The 21,817-nt window shown below is 37.5% G+C and overlaps 2 long non-coding RNA genes across 5 annotated transcripts; one reads left to right on the top strand and one right to left on the bottom strand.

Moving 5' to 3' along the window:
• Positions 1-8,524: 8,524 nt before the first annotated feature.
• On the bottom strand, positions 8,525-9,542 carry LOC121049783. Its single transcript, XR_005801331.1, has 4 exons — positions 9,468-9,542; positions 9,192-9,375; positions 8,912-9,055; positions 8,525-8,797 (listed from the first exon to the last, which is right to left on the bottom strand). It is a non-coding gene; the product is annotated as an uncharacterized LOC121049783 (long non-coding RNA).
• Positions 9,543-11,011: 1,469 nt separating this feature from the next.
• Positions 11,012-18,008, top strand: LOC112173972. 4 transcript variants are annotated; one of them, XR_005801199.1, is made up of 7 exons: positions 11,012-11,389; positions 11,487-11,898; positions 12,939-13,003; positions 13,569-13,899; positions 17,393-17,445; positions 17,774-17,842; positions 17,957-17,971. It is a non-coding gene; the product is annotated as an uncharacterized LOC112173972 (long non-coding RNA). The 4 variants fall into 4 exon arrangements; XR_005801198.1 differs by having other exon boundaries at positions 11,013-11,389; positions 17,774-18,008; XR_005801197.1 differs by lacking the exons at positions 17,774-17,842; positions 17,957-17,971 and having other exon boundaries at positions 11,014-11,389; positions 17,393-17,742.
• Positions 18,009-21,817: the final 3,809 nt, after the last annotated feature.

The following is a 21,817-nucleotide window of genomic DNA, read 5'->3' as shown; positions in this document are numbered from 1 at the left end:
CTCCTCCCCGGCTTAACTTTGCGCGCTTCACCCCTCTGCTCACTACCTCGCTGCTCAGCCCTCCTCACGCCTAACAGACCTGCAACGTTGCCCAGCCAGCCCACACGGGCCTCACCAAGCACCTGGCAGCCTCTAGCCTTTAGCCCACTGCCCCGTCGAGCAATTTGGAGCCTCACCTACTCCCCTTCACCGATCCCAACATCACCAGCCCAATCGCTCGCCTCCACCCACCTGCAGCGCCCCCGCGCTAGCGCACGATCTAGCCTTCGATCCAACCTCCGAACCTCCGATCTAGCCTCCGCGCTGTCTTAGCTACAGCCTCCGGGCCCCCTTTGCTACTGTCCATTTCCTACTCGTCGGCGCAGCCTCCACCTGCAAATCACCATCTGTACAGAACCAGAAAACCAGCAGAAAAACGCGAGGAAGAAGAGAGGGAAAAGAGAGAAAGAAAAAAAAAAGAAAAAAAAAAAAGAGGAAAGAAAAAAAGAGGAAAAAGGTGACCCGGCCCTAAGACATAAAAAAAAAAAAAATAAAAAATAAAAAGTGGCCTAGAAAAAGGAATCCGGCCCATAAAGAAAAAAATTTTAAAAAAAATGCCAGGCCCTGAGTGGTGACGTAGCCCAGCACAAACAAAAGAAATAAACCAGGCCCTGTGGCCACGAAAAAAGAATACAAAAAAAAACACAAAAAAAAAGGTTTTGTGGCCCACTGTTGAGGAAAAAAGAGCAAGCATCCCAATTTTTCTCAAGCCCAAAAATATCGCTATGCATGCCTGCATCAACACGCGCGTGCGCTAGGATTGTTTTGTTTTCTCGAAATCAAGTATGTTTTCTTTATTTTGTCTTTATGATTTTAATCAAGCATGTGAATTTTATTTATGTTTTCTATTTTTAAGCATGCTTTATACTTCATTGTTCATGTTTTTATTATATTTTGTTATTAAGCATGTTTAGTTAAGATAATTCTGATCTTGTTATTTATATAATTATGTTTAAGCATGCTTTATATTTTTATTAAGAATTTTTAAGCATGTTTCGTGATTTTTATTTTACCCATGATATATTATTGCTATTAGTATGTGTAACACATATTTTGGTGTTTATTTTTGAATTTTTTTTAGCATGCCATGTACTTTATTTTTATATATGCTATGTTTTATTTGTTATTACATATGCTATGGATTTTTTTTAAATGCAACATATACAAAACGTTTTGCCATGATAATGAAAATTCATGCGCATTATCCATACACACTTACTGTGATAAAACATTTTCACATAGCATCGAAAGAAAAAAATGTGACCATTACGAATCTTAGTCTTGAAATCTAATTCACATTTTTGGAAAATAATTTACATGGATGTCTTTATGACTGCGTAATTTATATCTTCTCTCTTGTTTATGTAGATGACTGATCCAACTCGACCTTAATTTGACATCTTGGACTCATAAGGACTTGAGTACCATCGTTGGGTTTCCGATGTGGAAACTGCCATTGTGGCAAAAGACTACACTGCCACCATTACCGACCCCAAAGATGATGAACTATCTAATAAGGTGAAAGCAAATGCCTTAATGTTTTCTGAGGTGACATATTGATCCTAGCCTACGCTGGGAGTACCTTCAGTTGAAGACACCCAAAGAACTGTGGGATGCCCTTAAGGGACGTTTTGGGAACATTCATGACACTTTGCTCCCATAACTGGTCGTTCAGTGGAATGGAATCCGCTTGCTTGACGATAAAAGGGTCAATGACTTCAACAAGGACATGTTGTGCCTAAAGGCACGTCTCAATTTCTGTGGAAGAGAAATCACAGAAGATGATATGATCTACAAGACTCTTTCCACCTTTCCTACTTCAGCGCTTATACTAGCGGACCAGTATAGGCTGGAGTATGACAACAAAAGAATCACAACCTTCAATAAGCTGATCAACCTACTGCAAGTGGCTGAGAGACATAATGAGGTTCTCTTGAACAACAATGTTAGGCCCACTGGGACAAAGAAAATTCCCGAGGCTAATTATGGAAAAATGAAAGGTGGAAAGAACTCCAATGCAAGGGGGTTTAGACATACTGATCCCTACCCACGTGGCAACAATGCGCCACATGGAAAGGGACATGGGGATCGTGGAAACAAGATGCAAAAGGAAAGAGTTGACAATGAACTAAGCTATGGGTGTGGATTCATTGGACATTGGTACAAGAACTGCCAAGCAAACAACAGAGTAGCAGCCAATTACAAGAGGTATAGAGAGTCTAAAGAACAAGAGGCTCACTATATGGAAGAAGGAGGTCATGACCTAGATGTCAACCTCACAATTGCAAATTTCAATGCCAAAGAGGAACTTGCTAAGTCAATGGATGCTCTCAATCTTGACTGATCTGCTTTATTCATTTTATTTTCCAAAGACAGTTGTGAAGGCATAATGCCTCATTTTTAATTAGACTATTACTTGGTCTTAAAGTTTATTTCAATAATGGTTTGATGAATTAGATTTATGAACATGACCTTGATTTGATTATCGTTGGCTTATTAATAAATTTCAAATTTTATTCTGAAGCACTGAATTTATTCAAATTTATTTACTACACATATTTACATGGTTCGAAATAGATGTAAAGCAATACATCTAGAGAAAAATTATTAGAATGAAAAGAATACCATTCTACGCAAATAGAAATACTCTAAAGAATATGAGCTATATTTTCTAAATACCTCCCATTTATTTGTAGGAATGAATGGAGGAGAACTTGAGTGCTTAGTTGATAGTGGGACTTAGGGGTGGGCAGAAACCGAACCGGAGGTCCAAAACCGACCGAACCGGCCCGGAAAACCGGCTCGGGGACCGAACCGGATGAAATAAGGGGGAAAAAATGACTTGACCAAACCGGACAGGATTTTTCCGGTTCGGGACCGGGTTCATTGAGTAAACCGGTCGAAAAAAACCGAACCGGTCCGGATAATTAATATTATAACTTTTATTTAAATTATATTAGTTTTTATTTAAATTAATAATATTTTTAATGGTTGTCTAATTCTTATTGGCTGAAATCAGGTTACACATAGAACATGTTACACCTGATCCCGAGTTTAAGGAACAAACACCACAACCAGTTCACCGCCACCATACCACCACCACCACACCAACTTTCGAACCCCTCTTATCTTGTAGAAAAGCCAAAGGCCTTAACCACAAAGCTAAAGGGAAAGCCTCTCATCTCTCTCAACAACCACTCTCACACAGCCATCGACCAACGCCAGCTACCAACACCTTCGATCTGCACAAAGCCGAGCCCGACTTTCAGCCTACCAACGCCGCCTACCAATGCCTTCGATCCACAGTTCCGCACAATGCCGAGCCCGACCTTCAGCCTTCGATCTACAATTCTACACAACGCCGCCTACCAAGTACGACGACCAACGACGATGAGTGACGACGCCAACTTGAACCCAAACCGAACCGGCCCGACTTGAAATTCGGGTCACCCGACTTGAAATTCGGGTCACCCGACTTGAAATTCGGGTCACCCGAATTTTTCGGGCCAGTCCATTAACAATCAGTTTTCGGTCCTAAAAGTCTGCCCACCGAATAATACGGGTCGGATGCGGTTTTAACCCAAAACCGATCCGACCCGACCCGCGCCCACCCCTAGTGGGACTACCCACACAATATTAAGAAATAGGCAATTATTCATTGAATTAATAGCCTATAATTCCTCTGTGACTATGATGATTGGATCATCACAAGTAATAAAAGGGCGAGGAACTGCCAAATTTTGGCTGCCTAATGGTACAACATTTCAAGTCGCAGACGCTCTATATGCACCAAGAGCTAATTGAACCTTGTTAAGTTTCAAAGCTATTTGTGCCAACGGTTATCCAATAGAAACACACTGTGAGAATGGAACTAAATACCTTGATATTAACTCTAATGAATGTGGAAGGAAATGCATTTTAGAGAAACTTATGAGTCAATCTAGTGGATTGTACCTCACTATGATTCGGATCATTGAACCCTATACAGTCACCAACAATGAAATGTGGGACACTGACTCATATAGGCTTTGGCATGACCACCTAGGGCACCCCGGTTGTGACATGATGATCCGTATTTTAAAGAACTCATATGGACATCCCTTCTTTCGTGTGAAAAATAAAATGGGACAAAAATGTGTCACACTGCAAAGTGTCGGTCCTAGTACTGCTTCAATGCAGCCACTGTCTTCTGACGTACCAGAAACACTACCTCCCTCCCATTATGCCTCATTGACCATTTTAAAGGTACATCACTCATTTTGCACAACCTGCTCTTTAGCAAAAACAGGATCGAGACCTTCCTATGCTAAAGATACAAAACAAAACATTCCATTCTTACAAAGGATACAAGGAGATATATGTGGACCTATCCATCCAGAATGCTGACCATTCAAGTACTTTATGGTTCTGGTGGATGCTTCGACACCCTGGTCACATGTCACTTTATTGTTCACAAGAAATGCTGCATTTGTAAAACTCCTAGCACAGATTATACGTTTAAGGGGCTCACCACCCTAATCACCATATCAAGTCTATAAGGCTTGATAACGCTGGAGAGTTTACATCAAAAGCATTTGATGATTATTGCATGTCTATCGGGATCGATGTAGAGCATCTTGTACCCCATGTGCATACACAAAAAGGTCTGGCAAAAGCCACCATTAAAAGGCTACAGATGGTGGCTAGGGCATTGGTTATGTGCACCAACCTGCCTATATCTACCTGGGGTTATGCAATATTGCACGCAGCTTTACTTATTCGTTTCAGACCCACTGCTAGCCAACCATTTTCTGCGTACCAGTTGGTAATTGGATATGAGCCTGACATTTCACACTTACGCATATTTGGTTGCGCAGTATATGTGCCTATTGCGCCCCCACAGTACACCAAAATGGGTCCTCAGAGACGATTAAGTATTTATGTTGGATACGAATCCCCAACAATTATCCGCTATTTGGAACTCTTGACAGGCGATCTTTTTACCGCTAGATTTGCGGATTGTCACTTTGATGAAACAGTCTTCTCGTCGTTAGGGGGAGATAGGAAAAAGGATTTTCCAAGGGAACGACAGGAATTGTCATGGTTTGTCCCCACTCTATCTCATTTTGATCCCCACACTTCACAATGTGAAAGTGAAGTGAAAAGAATAATTGATCTTCAGAACGTACCAGATTCGATGTCTGATGCATTTACTGATATCGCAAAAGTGACGAGATCACAAATACCAACTGCAAATGTGTCTGCAAGGTTAGAAGTCCCCAACAAGGGGCACGGTGCTGCAGATAGAGGCACTGCAACCACACTTAGTGGAGGTGTGGTTGAGGCCGTGGCTCCCCAAAGGAAGAGGGGGAGGCCACTTGGTTCGATTGACACTCACCCAAGGAAGAAGAGGGTGAGTAAGGCACAAACCAATCCATTAATCATCAATGTAGAGAATCCCTCTCATGAGATTATCTCTGATTACAGTTATGTCAATGAATCAATACTGGAGGACGCTTCGATGTTTGAAATGATTTTAGAGAACAAAGAAATCTCAATGGATTATGAGAGTGCGTATGAGTTGATAGAAAGATCTTCCATATACATTGATGATGAATTTGCATACACTGTTGCTCAAGAAATCATAGAGCACGATGATATCGAACCATACTCTGTTGCAGAATGTCAACAAAGAGCAGATCGGCCTAAATGGAAAGAAGCAATCCAGGCAGAATTAGATTCTCTGACAAAGAGACAGGTATTTGGTCAGGTAGTGCTAACCCCACCAAGTGTAAAGCCTGTAGGACATAAATGAGTCTTTGTCAAAAAAGCGTAATGAGAAGAATGAAGTCCTGAGGTACAAGGCTCGCCTTGTGGTGCAAGGTTTCTCACAATGCCCTGGAATTGACTATGAGGAGACATACTCTCCCGTAATGGACATTATAACGTTCCGCTACTTAGTTAGCTTAGTAGTTTCCGAAGGACTGGAAACGCAGCTCATGGATGTGGTTACTGCATATCTCTATGGGGATCTAGATTCAGAGATATATATATATATATATATATATATATATATATATATATATATATATATATATATATATATGAAAGTGCCTGATGGCCTTACATTACCCAAGTCAAGTGACTCTAAACCACGGAGTGCATTTGCAATTAGGTTGAAACGCTCACTTTACGAATTGAAACAATCCAGGAGGATGTGGTATACCCGTCTAAGTGACTACTTGATTGAGAAGGGATATCAGAACGATGAATTATGCCCCTGTGTATTCATAAAGAAAACAAGTTCCGGATTTGCAATTGTAGCAGTATATGTCGATGATATGAACATAATAGGTACTCTTGATGAAATAAGAGAAACCGCAAGCTATTTGAAATCTGAATTTGAGATGAAGGATCTTGGGAAACTCAATTATGTCTAGGCCTTGAACTAGACACCGAGTTTGTGGAATACTACTCCACCAGTCTGCGTATGTCCAAAAGTTAAGCGATTTAACATGGACAAAGCGCATCCTGCTAGCACTCCCATGATCGGTCGAAGCTTGGATGCAAAGAAAGATCCATTTCGTCCAAAGAAAGATGACGAAGAGGTGTTGGGAGCTGAAATTCCCTATCTAAGTACATTGGGCTAAGTGCATTATTGTACTTAGCCCAATGTACTCGACCAGACATTGCATTCTCAATGAACTTGTTAGCTAGATTTAACTCAGCGCCAACGCAGCGTCACTGGAATGGTATCAAGAACATTTTCCTATACCTAAAAGGAACCACTAACTTGGGACTGTTCTTTCCCTACAGAGAGACAAGAAGGACCGCAGATGGAACTACAATCCCTAAAGGAAATGTTGATGGCGAAAATGTGACTCACTACACTAAAACGCCAAATGACGTTTTGGTCGGTTTTGCTGATGCTGGATACGTCTCTGACCCACATAAAGATCGTTCCCAAAATGGTTATGTATTTACCAATGGGAACATGGCGATATCTTAGAGATCAACCAAGCAAACCCTTGTGGCTACCTCCTTGAACCACTCAGAGATCATTGCTCTACATAAGGCGGTTCATGAGTGTGTATGGTTAAGAACTATCATTACACATATTCGAGGGACTAGTGGTTTGAGTTCTACCACTGAAGAGCCTACTTGCATTTATGAAGACAATGCAGCTTGCATCGAACAGATGAAGCTAGGTTATATTAAGGGTGATAATACAAAACACATATCGCCAAAGTTGTTCTACAATCAGCAACAACAGGCTCTCCTCAAGATTCAAGTGAATCAAGTAAGGTCTGAGGAGAATGTGGCAGATTTGTTCACCAAATATCATTGCCCAAGGTCACATTTGAGAAACATGTGAAAAACATAGGAATGCGAAGTCTTTCCAAACTCCCTTGATTAATGCAAGTATCAGGGGGAGGTGTAGACGTAAGTGGAGTCTAACACATACATGTCATCCTCAAATGTAGAAGGTGCGTTGTGCTCTTTTCCTTCGACCAATGTGTATTTTTTGTCCCACAGGGTTTTTATTGTTACTTGGCAAGGTTTTTAGTGAGGCAACAATTCATGCACCATTTCATCTTTGACTTGACACAAGGGGAAGTGTTAAAAGAAAAACACATTATGTGCCTTCGTCAAAGCAACTGACGAGGAGGGAATCAACGAATTACAATCATAGCTCAATCAGCATTTAGTATCATTAATGTAATCGATATTTCCGTTGTAATTCTATCCCTATATAAATGGACTATGAAATGAAATGAGTAGACCAATTGTCATTTTACTTTAACATATATATATATATATATATGTTCTTATTTTTTATCAGATTCTTACTTATAGTAATTGAAATCATTTTTATGATAAAAAAATATTTTTCCGATTGTACTTTTCAAATTCCATGTGTTGCTTCACAAGCAATGTTGTAGTTTCTCATACGATTTCATATATGTGGCATAGGTCATGAATAAAATAAATATTGAAAATATGACAAATGGTAGTAGAAAGATGATGTGAAAAATAAGGTTGAGATTATATGTATTTATAGTGTAAATTTTTTTAAACCATATGTAAAAAAAATAATAATAATAATAAATAAAATAAAATAAAACCTAACGGCTACATGATGTCGGCAACTGGTTGTTGCTGACGTCATGCATTGGTCAAGCTGACCCTAAACGTGGGTAAACGTGGGTCATTGTAGCTTTCTGATCCATTTCTTTATAGGGCTAAAAGGCTAACCAAAGAGCTATTTTTGCTCCTTTGGGTTGCCCTTTGCCCCTCAGATTTGGCCCTTTAGCCCTCCCCCTCATGGGTTGGACACCATTTAGGTTATTTTTTGGCCCTTTAGCCCTTTACTCCCATGGGTTGGAGAAGGCCTTATATGATAGTTTCTGAAAGGTTAGAAGGTGGGTCGACCAACACCACAAATTCAAACACATGAACTTCAAACATCCAAGAGAAGATAATTACAAACAGATAAAATGCTTCCTCACAATAACTACCCTTCACTTATTCTTAACACATTCGATACTGGTACACTCGGCAATTTCTCTGATTCACAAAAGTTCATAGTTTGGATTCATACTTCAAAGCTAGAGAAACCAGAAAATATATATTGTACAAGTCACTCCTGAAACAAGATGTAAAGCTTAGAAATTATCGATGTAAAATTTACCAATTATCTAGAGCCCATTTGCAGCCATCTGTATCCACCACATGCAAGCTTTACGCAGGCCTTGACTTCAAAGACTGGTTCTCAAAACTGTAGTCCAAGGATTTGACAGGAAAAAGGCAAATAGAGTCCTTTCAGACCATCCAGCAAAGGAGACAAATCACATGTATTTCTCAAAGGATCAACAGAAACAATGTAACTGACCTTTGATGAATAAGATCACCATGAATAATAATTAAAGACCCAGCTTTGACTTCAATAGGCACAAAATCTTTTGATCATACGCAGGGGAAGGCCGATCAAAGGTCACACCATCTTCACCTCTAATAAACCATCTAACAAGGCCATCTGCATTCCAGATAAAGACAGATCAGAGGAAAACTTGATTACACCAAACACATCAAGCAGAAATGTCAAAATAGACAAAGATGTCGTTAGGGAAGGAGATATAGAAGGAAGCAGAGGTGCGGAAGGAGAACGCTACCCTTTTGAGAGCCAGGAATAGCCCAAAGGCAGCCATTTACTACTGTTGCATCTTCCAAGGTCAGCCACATACATGTGCAAGTTTGTGGTTCAGTATAAAGAAATGAGTTATCCTGATGTGGCACTACCTCACCTCCAATACCTTGTTGCTACCAAAGAAGGTAACTCAAATACCCTCCCAAACCCTAATGAAGACATGATTCAATTCCAGATCTCTGAATTGACAACCAAGAGACTTTACAAACCATGAAAACTTGATGTATTAAGAAAATCTTACCCTACAGAAAGCACAGTCACTGTTTTGTATACCAAGCAATGCATCATGATGCGAGTGCAAAGGTACTAAAAGCCAGTCTTTAACAACTTTAACAAGGAATGGTACAGCAAAATTTGGTTTATAAGAAAGTTCTCAATAAAACCATCTTAATAACTTTATCTTGTCATGGAAACTTCCTAAAGGAGAACCGACTTAAGGAAAAGCACAAGTGAAAAATCATTTCTCGATCACATTCAAGGCTGCAAGTCAAAATTTTGCATTTACTCTGACTAGGAGATCCAGGTTAAAATTATTGGGTTTAAATTCTTCCCATTACCAAATGATGCACATCATGTGTAAAAGAAAACCAGTAACTGTCGCACCTCATTGCTGCACTCTGGCCCATTAAAAGACACCTTACCTATAATTCAAAAAAAAAAAAAAAAAAAAAAAGAGACACGTTACCCGTTGCTGGTGTTACCGGGTACCATACCTGGTGATTAAAGAAATTAGCATCCAATAGATAGTAGTTTCCGTCTCTCCTTTTAGAAGTTCAAGAATTACTTACCAAATCAGACCCTTCATATGGTTTAAGTAACTTATCAAAATAGGAAGATGAAGAATCATTTAGCCATGTATCAATAGATTCCTTATCACCCAAAATAACTAGCATCCTGTCTATAGTGGAAAAAAATTAATAAACATGTTAAGAGTATAAGGTGAGAATGGAAGGAAGGATCACATTTCACACTCTTAACAAGGACTAAACATATAACAAGTCAAACAACTGAAACTAGAAAATGTACTGGTAGTAACACCTGCCAGTAACCTTACACATAAAATAAAAATTAAGCAAGCAATGCATAAGCTATAGCTAATGCATACTGTAATAGAACACAGAGAAACATAAATGAAAAAGAACAAGCAGGACTCATCATGGAGCCACCCAAAGCTGAAGATGAAGAAGTTGTAATGATAGTGAAGGTGTAAAGTTTCTCACCTGCAGGCTCGCGTTTAGTATACAAATTAGTACCTAGATGAGAACAATATCATACCAGATATTCACTGCTAACATTTTTCAGATCAACTTAATTCAATGATATACAGAAATAAAAGCAAAAACAAACTAACAGCAGTTGTGGTTTTGGGAGGAGGGTTTAATAACAGAATGTTTGTACATTAACTACCTTCAGAATTCTCCCACGAATCATAAAGAGCAGCAAACAGAAGACGCCGAGCATCCTTAAAATGGACATAGTAAGGCTGCTTCTTGGAACCATCTTTTTTCCATTCATAAAATCTGGAAATGCAAATTTGACACCGATTCACTTTGAGATATTCATAAGTAATAAGACTCAAGGGAAAGACTTGCGTCATTCAATATAATATAAACAAAAAAATGTCATGAACTATAGTGTGATAATTGCTGCACATTGACTATATACTAAAGGTGGGTTACTGTTCCTAAGCAGCTCCTTATGAACAGTGTACTTCCGCTTTTGCCCCCGCTGCCTGACCCGGATTTTACTACTTCCCCTGCCACCTGTTGATATGCTGAGCTGACAGATAGTAGAGTTAAGGCTCTAGCCGAGCCGGTCATGGATGAAAAAAAGATTTTGTCCCTGCTTGGTCTCTGTTTCCCAACACCTGTCTACCGCCTCAAAACTCCCGCGTCTTTCTTCTCGACACCTGGTCTACTATCATGTCTTCGCTGCGCAGAGAGGTGGAGAGATTGAGAGATAGCGAAGGAGGTGATACTGTTTGTTGGCATCTACGATTCGTATTCGATCTTCCCTGTGTAAATCTAGAAGTCTCTATCTACACGGAGAGAGGCGTCTATCTACAGTAATATTTGCTGAGCCAAATTATGGGGTTTACTGATCGATCAAAGCTGGATAGAGTTTGGGTTCTTCTTGACGACGTTCAATCTTCCGGATTATCAGGTTTGGTTATCGATCAAAGCTTGATAGAGTTTGGGTTTCTATTTCATATTGGACCTGATGAAATTTCTTTTTCTTTTGGGATTTTGTTGTTCGTCAGGCACATAGAAAAAGAGAGGAAGAATAGGATGGGGGAAGAAGGAAAAGAAGCAGAAGAGAGACCAAAAACTTTTGCTTGCTTGAGAGAAAACAAGTGGAAAGTATTTTTTTGATCTTAAATTTTCTGATTGAAATTGTTTCTGGGTTTGATTGTAGTGTGTTTCAAACAAGGAAAAGTAAAGTTTTTGTAGTGTGTTTGTTTTTGATTGTTCACTTTAGATATGTGAATTTGGGTTTGATTTATTGTTTTCTGATCAGCATCTTTTGTCATTTCGATATCAACTATTGGGAGGATGAGACCCGTATGAGAATATGGATCCCAAAATCAACTGGGCTTTAGAGCAGGCCTTCAATTTGAAGCTTGATTTCAGTGAGACTGGGGATGATTTTGTTGTTCTAAGACTGATGCTCAGGTATATGTGGTTTTCCATTTTTTTTTTACTTTGCTTTCAGCTATGATCCCCAATTTGATAGGGTTTTTTCTCTATATTTTGCAGGTATCTTGAACAAACAACTAATGTTTTTGGTTCCTGATAACCGTTGCTCTCTGCTCTTTCCTTTCCCATTCCCATTTAACTGAATTTTGTTTCCCACTTGCATATTTTCTATTTATTTTTTTCCTGTCATCCCTATGGATTATGCTTTAATTTTCATGGATTCTCAAAGAAAAAGAAAAAGGTAGTGCTCTGGAGTTTCATTTGATTTGATATGCAAGTAGTAGAGTTGTTGAGAATTGGTTTCTACAGTTATAGCTTTTTGCTATATATGGTTAGTTGATTTTTGGAAATCAATATCAACTATAGTAGAATTGTATTGGACTGTGATCATTCAATTATGTCTTATGATTATAATTGGGAATCATTCCCAGTGGCATGTTAGTTTGGTTGTCCCAGAACATTGACATAAAATTGATATGCAATTGTGGAGTTGTTTATAAATTGATTTGGATGCTAAGAATTTGATTATGGTTTCAGTAAATGATGGAAATTGTTTAGGTTCACTCTAAATTGCATCAGTTGATAGTTGTAAGCTTTGTATTGTAAAGAAGGGTTATTGATATTCGAAGTATCTTAATTAAGCCGAGACTTTGTGTTAGGCATAAGATTAATATGCCAATGGATGAATATCACGCATTTCCTAAATAAGAAAAATAGGGCTCCCAAGGAAGTTTAGACTTCATGCCAATTCTCGTGAATAAGGATCTATGTGGTTCTGGGTTTTGATGTTGTTTTCCTTTTTTATTAATATTTTGAACCACATACATACTTAAAATATCATGCATACTTATTACTGTTTAATTAATTGACATCTTTTTGTCACCAAGCTTCTGATCACACTGAGTTTCCAGATAAATTGGGCTGCAATTGTTCCCCACAAGATGGGTTACAGCTTCCAGTTTTGTTTCTTTTACCTTTTTCTTTTCCTTCTATCTGTAATTATATTTTTTATGCAGGAAATGCTTTAAGGAGAGTTACATCTTACAACCTGGATATGGGCTTTTGAACATCAAGCCTGAAGGTATGGATAGTTTCTTTTCCTGTTATCTTTAGTCAATGTATTGTTTGCTTTGTCTTTTTATCAATCTTGGTGCTCATTGTGAAAACAAGTATCTACTTAAGTCATTCATCTCATCTCTATGAACTGATGTAATTGCATTGAACTTCTTTTGAATAATGCTTTTTGTTTACTTAGGATGCTGTAAGTTGAGAATGATAGTGTGAAGAATGAATTATTGTGTAGTGGTCTATATATATGCATGCAGAATATTTCATCACTTCATTGAAAGTTTGAGAACAAGGTTTTAAACCAGCTTTGTATGATAGTTGATGAAAATATATGATATCTCTTAAATGCATCAACACTAACTATATCCTGCATATCTACCTCATTTGTTCAATGACCGTGTTAGAAGAAAAAACAAGCATGTAATCACTCTTTACATATACCTATTCAATTACACACACTGATACACACCCATACCTACTATGTTTAGGTTTGAGTTAATTCAAATATGCCTGCTTTGTAAGTCATAATTGAAAGAATGAGACTTTTTATGGTTTGCCTCATTTGTGATTGATTTCAGCTCCACTGCAGAAGCTGCACTAAATTTCTTTATGACATGCATATGGACTACACTGATTTGAATAAGGGATTCAACATGCTTTGGTCTTCCATTTTTGTTCTCTAGACAAGAATAATCTTCTGTTCTGTATAAGTTGAATGCTCTTTCTCTACTGCAAGTTACTCATGAGTTATTGGTAGAAGACTCATTGAGGCAGCCAAAATGAGAGCTGGGAGTTACAGTGGAGAAATAAAACGTGACTTAAGTGTGGAATAGCCCTTACCGGATGACAGAATTTCCATCACCTGAAGCTTTATAACATCAGATTCCAGTGGGTTTGGACAAGGAACAGGTAAATACCCTTTTCTTCATTGCTTTTCCTTTGTACATGCTTCAATGTGAGAAAGAGTTCAGGTGTGTCAAAGATAGGATTTTGGGAAAGTTTTGGGATTTGGTCATTGAAATTCTTAGTGGGTATTTGGAACCTCTGTTTTCTGTCGATTTGGTGCAATCAATTTTGGCATATGGTTGTATTGATCAGTGGAGTGTTTGATCTTAATGAAACAAAGGTATTTCCTGAGAGTTTAGTAGGTGACAACATGGTTTATTTTTACTCTTACAGATAGGGGTCGTCAACGGGCCGGGCCCATTCATAGCGGGCTTGGGCCGGGCCGGGCCTTGCTATATTTTTAAATAATTGCGGGCTGGGCCGGGCCGGGCTTTATTTAAAATCAAAGGATCCAAGCCCGTCCATATAAAGCGGGCCTTGCGGGCTTTTTCGGGCCGAGCCGGGCTTGGCCTTGCGGGTTTTTTTGGGCCGGGCCGGGCCTTGCGGGCTTTATTTATAAATAAATATTTAAAGACACAAGTATTTTTTTTTTAATCAAGCTTTGGAAATTCAATGGATAATGATCAAATACAACCAAAGATAACAATCTATATAACTATATTGTACCAAAAAAAATCTATATTTATATATAGATACTAATTTGTTGATAAATAAATTTTTAAAGACACTAATTTTTTATAAATCTATATTTATACATCATACACTCCAAAGAGCTACATATAGAAATTCAAAGAAAATGAGAAACCGACCGTTGGATGAGTTTATTACAATAAATTATGAGTGTGGTAAAAAATTTAGCCAATTTCACCATATTTTTGAATCCGATCGGATTGGTCAACCGTAGTCACTTATATGTTTTATTGGTTGACCGATGACGTGGCAACCGCGAAACGTGCTTATTTTTTCACATCACGTTTGTATATATTCCATCGATGGATGTGCGTGGACATAAGATAAAAAAAAAAATTAATTTTAATTACAAACACATTGGACTATACCAATTTTATTCCTAAAGTTATATGACTTATACATTGCATTTAAATTGTTTAGGTTCATTCTAAAGCAACCATGAAGTGGAAAATGAATTCGGAGAAACCAACCGCTTGATGGAGAGATTGTAATGTTTTATGGTGGTTGTAGAAAATCCAGCCAATTTGGTTCACGTTTCGAATTCGATCAACTAGGTCAAACGTAGTTACTCTTATAAACCTATATTTATATATCATACACTCCAAAGAGCAACCCCTATCAATTCAAAGAAAATGGAAAAACCGACCGTTGGATGAATTTATTACAATAAATTATGAGTGTGGTAAAAAATTTAGCCAATTTCACCATATTTTCGAATCCGATTGGATTGGTCAACCGTAGTCACTTATATGTTTTATTGGTTGACCGATGCCGTGACAACCGCGAAACGTGCTTATTTTTTCACATCACGTTTATATATATTCCATCAATGGATGTGCGTGGACATAAGATAAAAAAAATTAATTTTAATTACAAACACATTGGTCTGTACCAATTTTATTCCTAAAGTAGTATGACTTATACATTGCATTTAAATTGTTTAGGTTTATTCTAAAGCAACCATGAAGTAGAAAATGAATTCGGAGAAACCAACCGCTCGATGGAGAGATTGTAATGTTTTATGGTGGTTGTAGAAAATCCAGCCAATTTGGTTATTGTTTCGAATTCGATCAACTAGATCAAACGTAATTACTTATATAAATCTATATTTATATATCATACACTCCAAAGAGAAACCCCTATCAATTCAAAGAAAATGGAAAAACCGACCGTTGGATGAGTTTATTACAATAAATTATGAGTGTGGTAAAAAATTTAGCCAATTTCACCATATTTTCGAATCCGATCGGATTGGTCAACCGTAGTCACTTATATGTTTTATTGGTTGACCGATGCCGTGACAACTGCGAAACGTGCTTATTTTTTCACATCACGTTTGTATATATTCCATCAATGGATGTGCGCGGACATAAGATAAAAAAAAATTAATTTTAATTACAAACACATTGGTCTATACCAATTTTATTCCTATAGTTGTATGACTTATACATTGCATTTAAATTGTTTAGGTTCATTCTAAAGCAACCATGAAGTAGAAAATGAATTCGGAGAAACCAACCGCTCGATGGAGAGATTGTAATGTTTTATGGTGGTTGTAGAAAATCCAGCCAATTTGGTTCTCGTTTCGAATTCGATCAACTAGATCAAACGTAGTTACTCTTATAAACCTATATTTATATATCATACACTCCAAAGAGCAACCCCTATCAATTCAAAGAAAATGGAAAAACCGACCGTTGGATGAGTTTATTACAATAAATTATGAGTGTGGTAAAAAATTTAGCCAATTTCACTATATTTTCGAATTTGATCGGATTGGTCAACCGATATGTAGAATATATATATATATATATATATATATATATGCACATATTTTATATAGAAGTATAATAGTATAAGAACTTCCACACACACACACACACACACACACACACATATATATATATATATATATATCTCTATACACACACACATATATATTAATATATATATATATAAACACACACACATATATTGATATATATTTCTATATCTCTCTCTATATATCTATATATATATATATATATATATATATAAACACACACACACACACACACATATATATATATATATATCTCTATAGGGGCGGGTTCTGAAGCGGACGTCCGCACTTGGCTAAAGTGCGGACGGCGACGCAGCGGCGGCGTTTCAGGCTGTGACGGCGGCTCGGGGCTTGGCGGACGGAGGCCGGAGGCTTGGTGGACGGTTCTGGGCAGCGTTCGAGGTTGGAGGAGGTCAGAGTTGCAGGTTTCTGGGCAGCGAGCTCACCTGCAACTGCAAGTTTCTGGCCAAGGCTGCAACCACGTCGCCGGCGACTCCACCGACTGCAGACCCGTCCGTCTGACCCGTGGCGTCCGTCCGGCAAGCTCCGCCGCTCCGTAGCACCCCGAGCCGAGCTGCGTTAAAGTGCGGACGTCCTCTTTCGAACGCGTTCCTATCTCTATATATATATATATATATATATATAAACACACACACACATATATGATATATTGATATATATATATATATATATATATCTATATAAACACACACACAAATATATATCTATATGTGTCTATATATATATATATATATATATATATATATATATATTTATAAACACACACACACACACACACACACATATATATATATATATAATATTTTGCGGGCTTTTTTGCGGGCCTCCATCGGCCCACCAAGGCGGGCTTTTGCGGGTTTTTTGACGGGCCGGGCTGGGCCAAAAGCCCTGCAGGCCGGCGGGCCTCCATCGGCCCACTTGATCCGCGGGCTTTTTGATGAGGCCTACTTACAGATGGATTGGTACTCTTTTGCTATTCAGTTGTTGCCCTGGAACTAATGCTTTTTAAATAATTGTGTGCAGATTTTTGGTATGGCAAAAAAGGAGATGGACTACAGGGTTGAGTTGTTCAACAAGTAAGTTTTATGCATTGTATTTTAGTTGATGTCACAAACGAGTAATGGGGGTTTTTGCAAGTTAGTATTTGAATCCAATTTCTTTTCTGTCTCAGCTCCAATAGTTTGAGCAATTAGTTCGGGTGCTTCTTTGCCATGCACATTGTCTTCCATTCATTCATTTATTTTGGCTTTTCACACTTGCTTCCTTCTATTTCCATTAGCTCTCATACTTTATTTGATGAGCATATCTGATCATTGTACAGGACAACATGGTTCAATAATACTTTCTGCACCTATACTTCTAGCTGGTATCGATGAGAGTAATATTGGCTTCTATTCTGTGCAGAAAGGAAACCCCTCATGATTCTTATATTTTGGACAATCATATGCATCAGTTCAAGAGAAGTAGCGCAAGGTAATCATCTCAACCTCATATATGGTTTATTCGAAAAGAATCTATCAGTATATTTTGTATTCACTTTAAAGAGAACAAGATTTATCTCACAATTCCTTTTGCCAATTTGTGCAGCTTCACTGGCTTTTGTTTGAATGTTAATAATCTGGGTGGAGAGATTCCTCTGAGATCAGAAAGATGGGCAGCCTGGAAGGTTAACTCTATTTCTTTCAGCAAGTTTTTTTTTTTTTTTTATGAATTTGATTTTTGTACGCATTTGATTAGTTTGTTGTTGATTGTGTTAAATGACTTTATGAGTATTTTTGTGTAGTTTATAAGCTTTTGTTGTAAAAAGATTTAAACTTTGTTTGTAGGAAGAAAAAGAGAGACTATTGGTAAGTACTTTTCTGAGTCATTTTAATCATTGTTGGTTTCTGACAAATCTTTTCTTGCTAAGAACCCTGATTTGACTGTAGGTGGCCGGGTATATTTGATGCCGTAAACAGTAAAAAGAAAATTTTGGTTTAGGTACGGTGTTTATGATGGTTTTTGGGTGGTATGTTCTGTTTTGAATGCAAACTTTGAAATCGGCGTAGTTTCTGCACCATAAGATTGCCACCTTGCTGACTTGATTATGTGCCAAAGTGGAGAGGACAAGAAAGCTAAATTGAAAATAAAGGTTGCAGAAGAAATGCAGACAGAGAAAAAAGGGAAAATTATTGCTGCTATTGCTTCATAATTAATAACGAATAATTGTATATAGACTTCAATCTTACTGTGGGGAAGAAACTGGGGTAAACTGCAAACCCCAGCTGTTGTTATGAGTATTATCATTCCCAATCAACAAGTAGGTTTTCCAATTGGACAGATAATTAACTCCAATACCCTACTTCCATTCCCCTTCCCCCCCCCCCCTCTTTTTTTTTACATTATTAGGGAGAGGTTTGGACTGGAAACAAGGGTTGCTACTTGCCCATCTTTCTTGCTTTCTTTAATATTCATAACATTGTTGAATTTCTTCATTTGAGTATTGCTGGATAATGAACTGGATTGTTTCAGGTATATATACTTTTAAAACATGCTGAAACTAATTTTGATATATAGCTAATGTCTTTACATTTTTGGGGCTAATATTATGATAAAGAAGCTAGCTTTTTGAATCCCATAAGCAAACAGTATATTGCTTTATTCTACCAACCTTGATTGAAGCTGTAGGTTTACACTGATCTTTATTTCAGCAAGGGTTTATATGTAACTAAATGAATCACTTTCTTCAAATGCTTGGCATGGATTTCAAAATATTTAAATTATGGTGGTTCTGTGGCAGGTTGAAACTCAATTTGAACAACAATGGGCGGATGGTAAGGTGGAAGAATGGAAAAATGCAATTCACGATGGTGAACATGTTCAGGATTAGCAGACTGTTATTCACCTTGACTATTTTAGCACAATAGAAGATAAAAAGCTAAAGGAGGTAATGGTGATATTAGAAGCTTAAAGATAAGTGAGTTAATAACTACTTTTAAAAGCTCAAAATCAGTAACGTGTTTGAAAGTCATGAGATAATTGATTCTGTTGAACCAGAGATAGCTCATCCTTCTCCATTATATTGGTCTAAATTTGCTTATGGGAATCAAAAGTCTAATGTTTGTTACCAAATGTTTTATTTTTTACAAGTTATTCTTTCCGATGCATATGTTCCAGGTGAAAGGAGGGGAGCAGAAGGTTATGTCGTATATTCATCTTTAAAGAAATTTTCTTGGGTATGATCCACACACACATAATTGCTATATGGTTTGGTATGTATCTTTCCTTTCATTTATAAGTGAATATGCAATTTGTCTCAACTATATCAAATTGCATTGGATAACATTAATAGTCTATTACCTAGCATGTAATAGTCTTTTAAGTAAACATACACTTCCAACGCGCCTAAACTACAACGTATATTTTGCATATTTGCACACCCCATATCATGTAGTGTGTGAAACACCCTTAATAGTATGCTTATGTAATTTTCATGTTGCCCTGCATTATATAAAGAGGGGCAAAACTCCCAGGCTATTATTGAGGTAGGCTTAGTTGTGTGTGAACAATTGTGGACAAATGCAGTTCATTGTGGCACATTGAATAAGTCTCTTCCATGATTCAATGGTGAACTTCCTTTCAAGCTCTCCACTAGGTATGTGTAATTTTGTAAAATGAGTTGCGTTAGATTCATAAGATTTAGGTTTTTGGGTTGCTTGCATTTACCTATTTACTTATATTTTCATCTTACAATTACATTTACTTTTGGAAGGTATACGACTGTTAATTGACCAGAGATGTTTTACCACTATTGAGTCAAAAGATGTACTGATTCAGTGATTCTAGATGTTTTTCTGTTTTCATTATACCCAGGTTGAATGATGAAATTGAGGGAAGAAAGGCTAGGGACAGCTAGCCCTGAGGTGGATGATGAGAAAAGAAGGTTGGCTGACTTATTGAGGACATGTTTACTTACTTGGAATGGGAGGAAATGATTACGGGGTAAATTTATTCCTACGTTTACTAACACATAAAGGAATTTGAATGATTCCGGGTAAAAGTATTCCTGCGTTTACTAACACATGAATGAATCAGAATGGGTGTAGGTCTCACCTCTTTATAAGGAATCGATTCCTAAATACTCAGGAATTTGATTCCGAAGGGGGGAAATGGGTTTAGGAATCAACTCCTCCGGAATCAATACCGATTCCTTTCTTCTCCCATTCCAGTTGTCTCCGATTCATGATTATTTCCATTCAAAGTAAGTAAACGTGCCATGAAAGAAACAGGTAGACTTCGGAACAGAAAAGCAAGATCACTAGAGAACCTCCTTGAGGCCAACTCTCATGGTATAAACAATGATCGAATTAAGGTATGATAAGAATGGCTATCTGTTCAAGAACGAAATTAAGTGTAATTCCAAACTTCACAAAGATATAATTCCTTTATCACTCTTTTGCAACTTCTGCTTATTGTAGTTATGTCTGGTTATAAGTGTTCTTTGTTAATTGCTTTGATTGGTTTAATTTTCTGCAGTGAAGACATAGGAACAATGAAGTTCAATTTGCTGGTGAGCTTAAACTCAAGGGTTATAGCTACCGGTTGAAGGTACCTTCTGTGAATCCTTTTTCATTTGAAGAAGCCTAACATGTTGATTTACTTCTTATTTCTTGATAACAATTCATATTATACACTTTATCGCCAATATATTAATATTGCTAATTTTCCTTCTCTCCCAGATTCGCCAGAAATAACAACAAATTTATGCTTTCAAATGCTACTATATTCAAGTATGTCTTCAACACAAATACTATTCTATTTACCTATTTCACATATGATCTCTCTAATTCTATTATGTATTTGCTTGAGATTCAAATACATTACAACTTTATTATGTATTTACTTATGCAAATAATTAATTGAATTGCAGGTCTGACAACACACTGTAGCCATCCATTAAAAAGTTCTGAAGCACCGAGTTTGGTTTGGATTTATTCATTGTAATGGAAAAATTTAGGTAAAGTGTGTCTGACCTCAAAAGGTAGCTTACCTAAATTTCTCCACCATTACCAAAAAATTTCACACCAGACCAAATTATAAACCAAACCAAACCAAACCTTTTGTACAATATAACATTACAAAATCAATAATATTCTTATGTATAGAAATAATTAGTTTTCCAAGCAATTCATTGATAATAGTAAATCCCGCAGCAGAGAACGGGCAATTTTTCTAGTACATTTACTATATACTAATTCTCAACGCACTATTCATCGGCTTATGAACAGTGCCTGCTAAAGCCTAACCGATCATGGCTAAAAAGACTATTTTGTCCCTGCGTCATCTCTCTTGCCTGACACCTATCTGCCTGGTTAGATCTCCTGTGTCTTTCTTCTTCGCTTCACACAGAGGTAGATAGAGAAAGAGAGAGAGAGTGAAGGGAATTCATTTTCTTGGACAGCTGGGTTG

The sequence above is a fragment of the Rosa chinensis genome, chromosome 6 (assembly GCF_002994745.2).
Source record: "Rosa chinensis cultivar Old Blush chromosome 6, RchiOBHm-V2, whole genome shotgun sequence".
NCBI lineage: Eukaryota > Viridiplantae > Streptophyta > Magnoliopsida > Rosales > Rosaceae > Rosa > Rosa chinensis.
The sequence above is the reverse complement of the archived record's forward strand: the minus strand, read 5'-3'. Positions and strand labels throughout refer to the sequence as shown.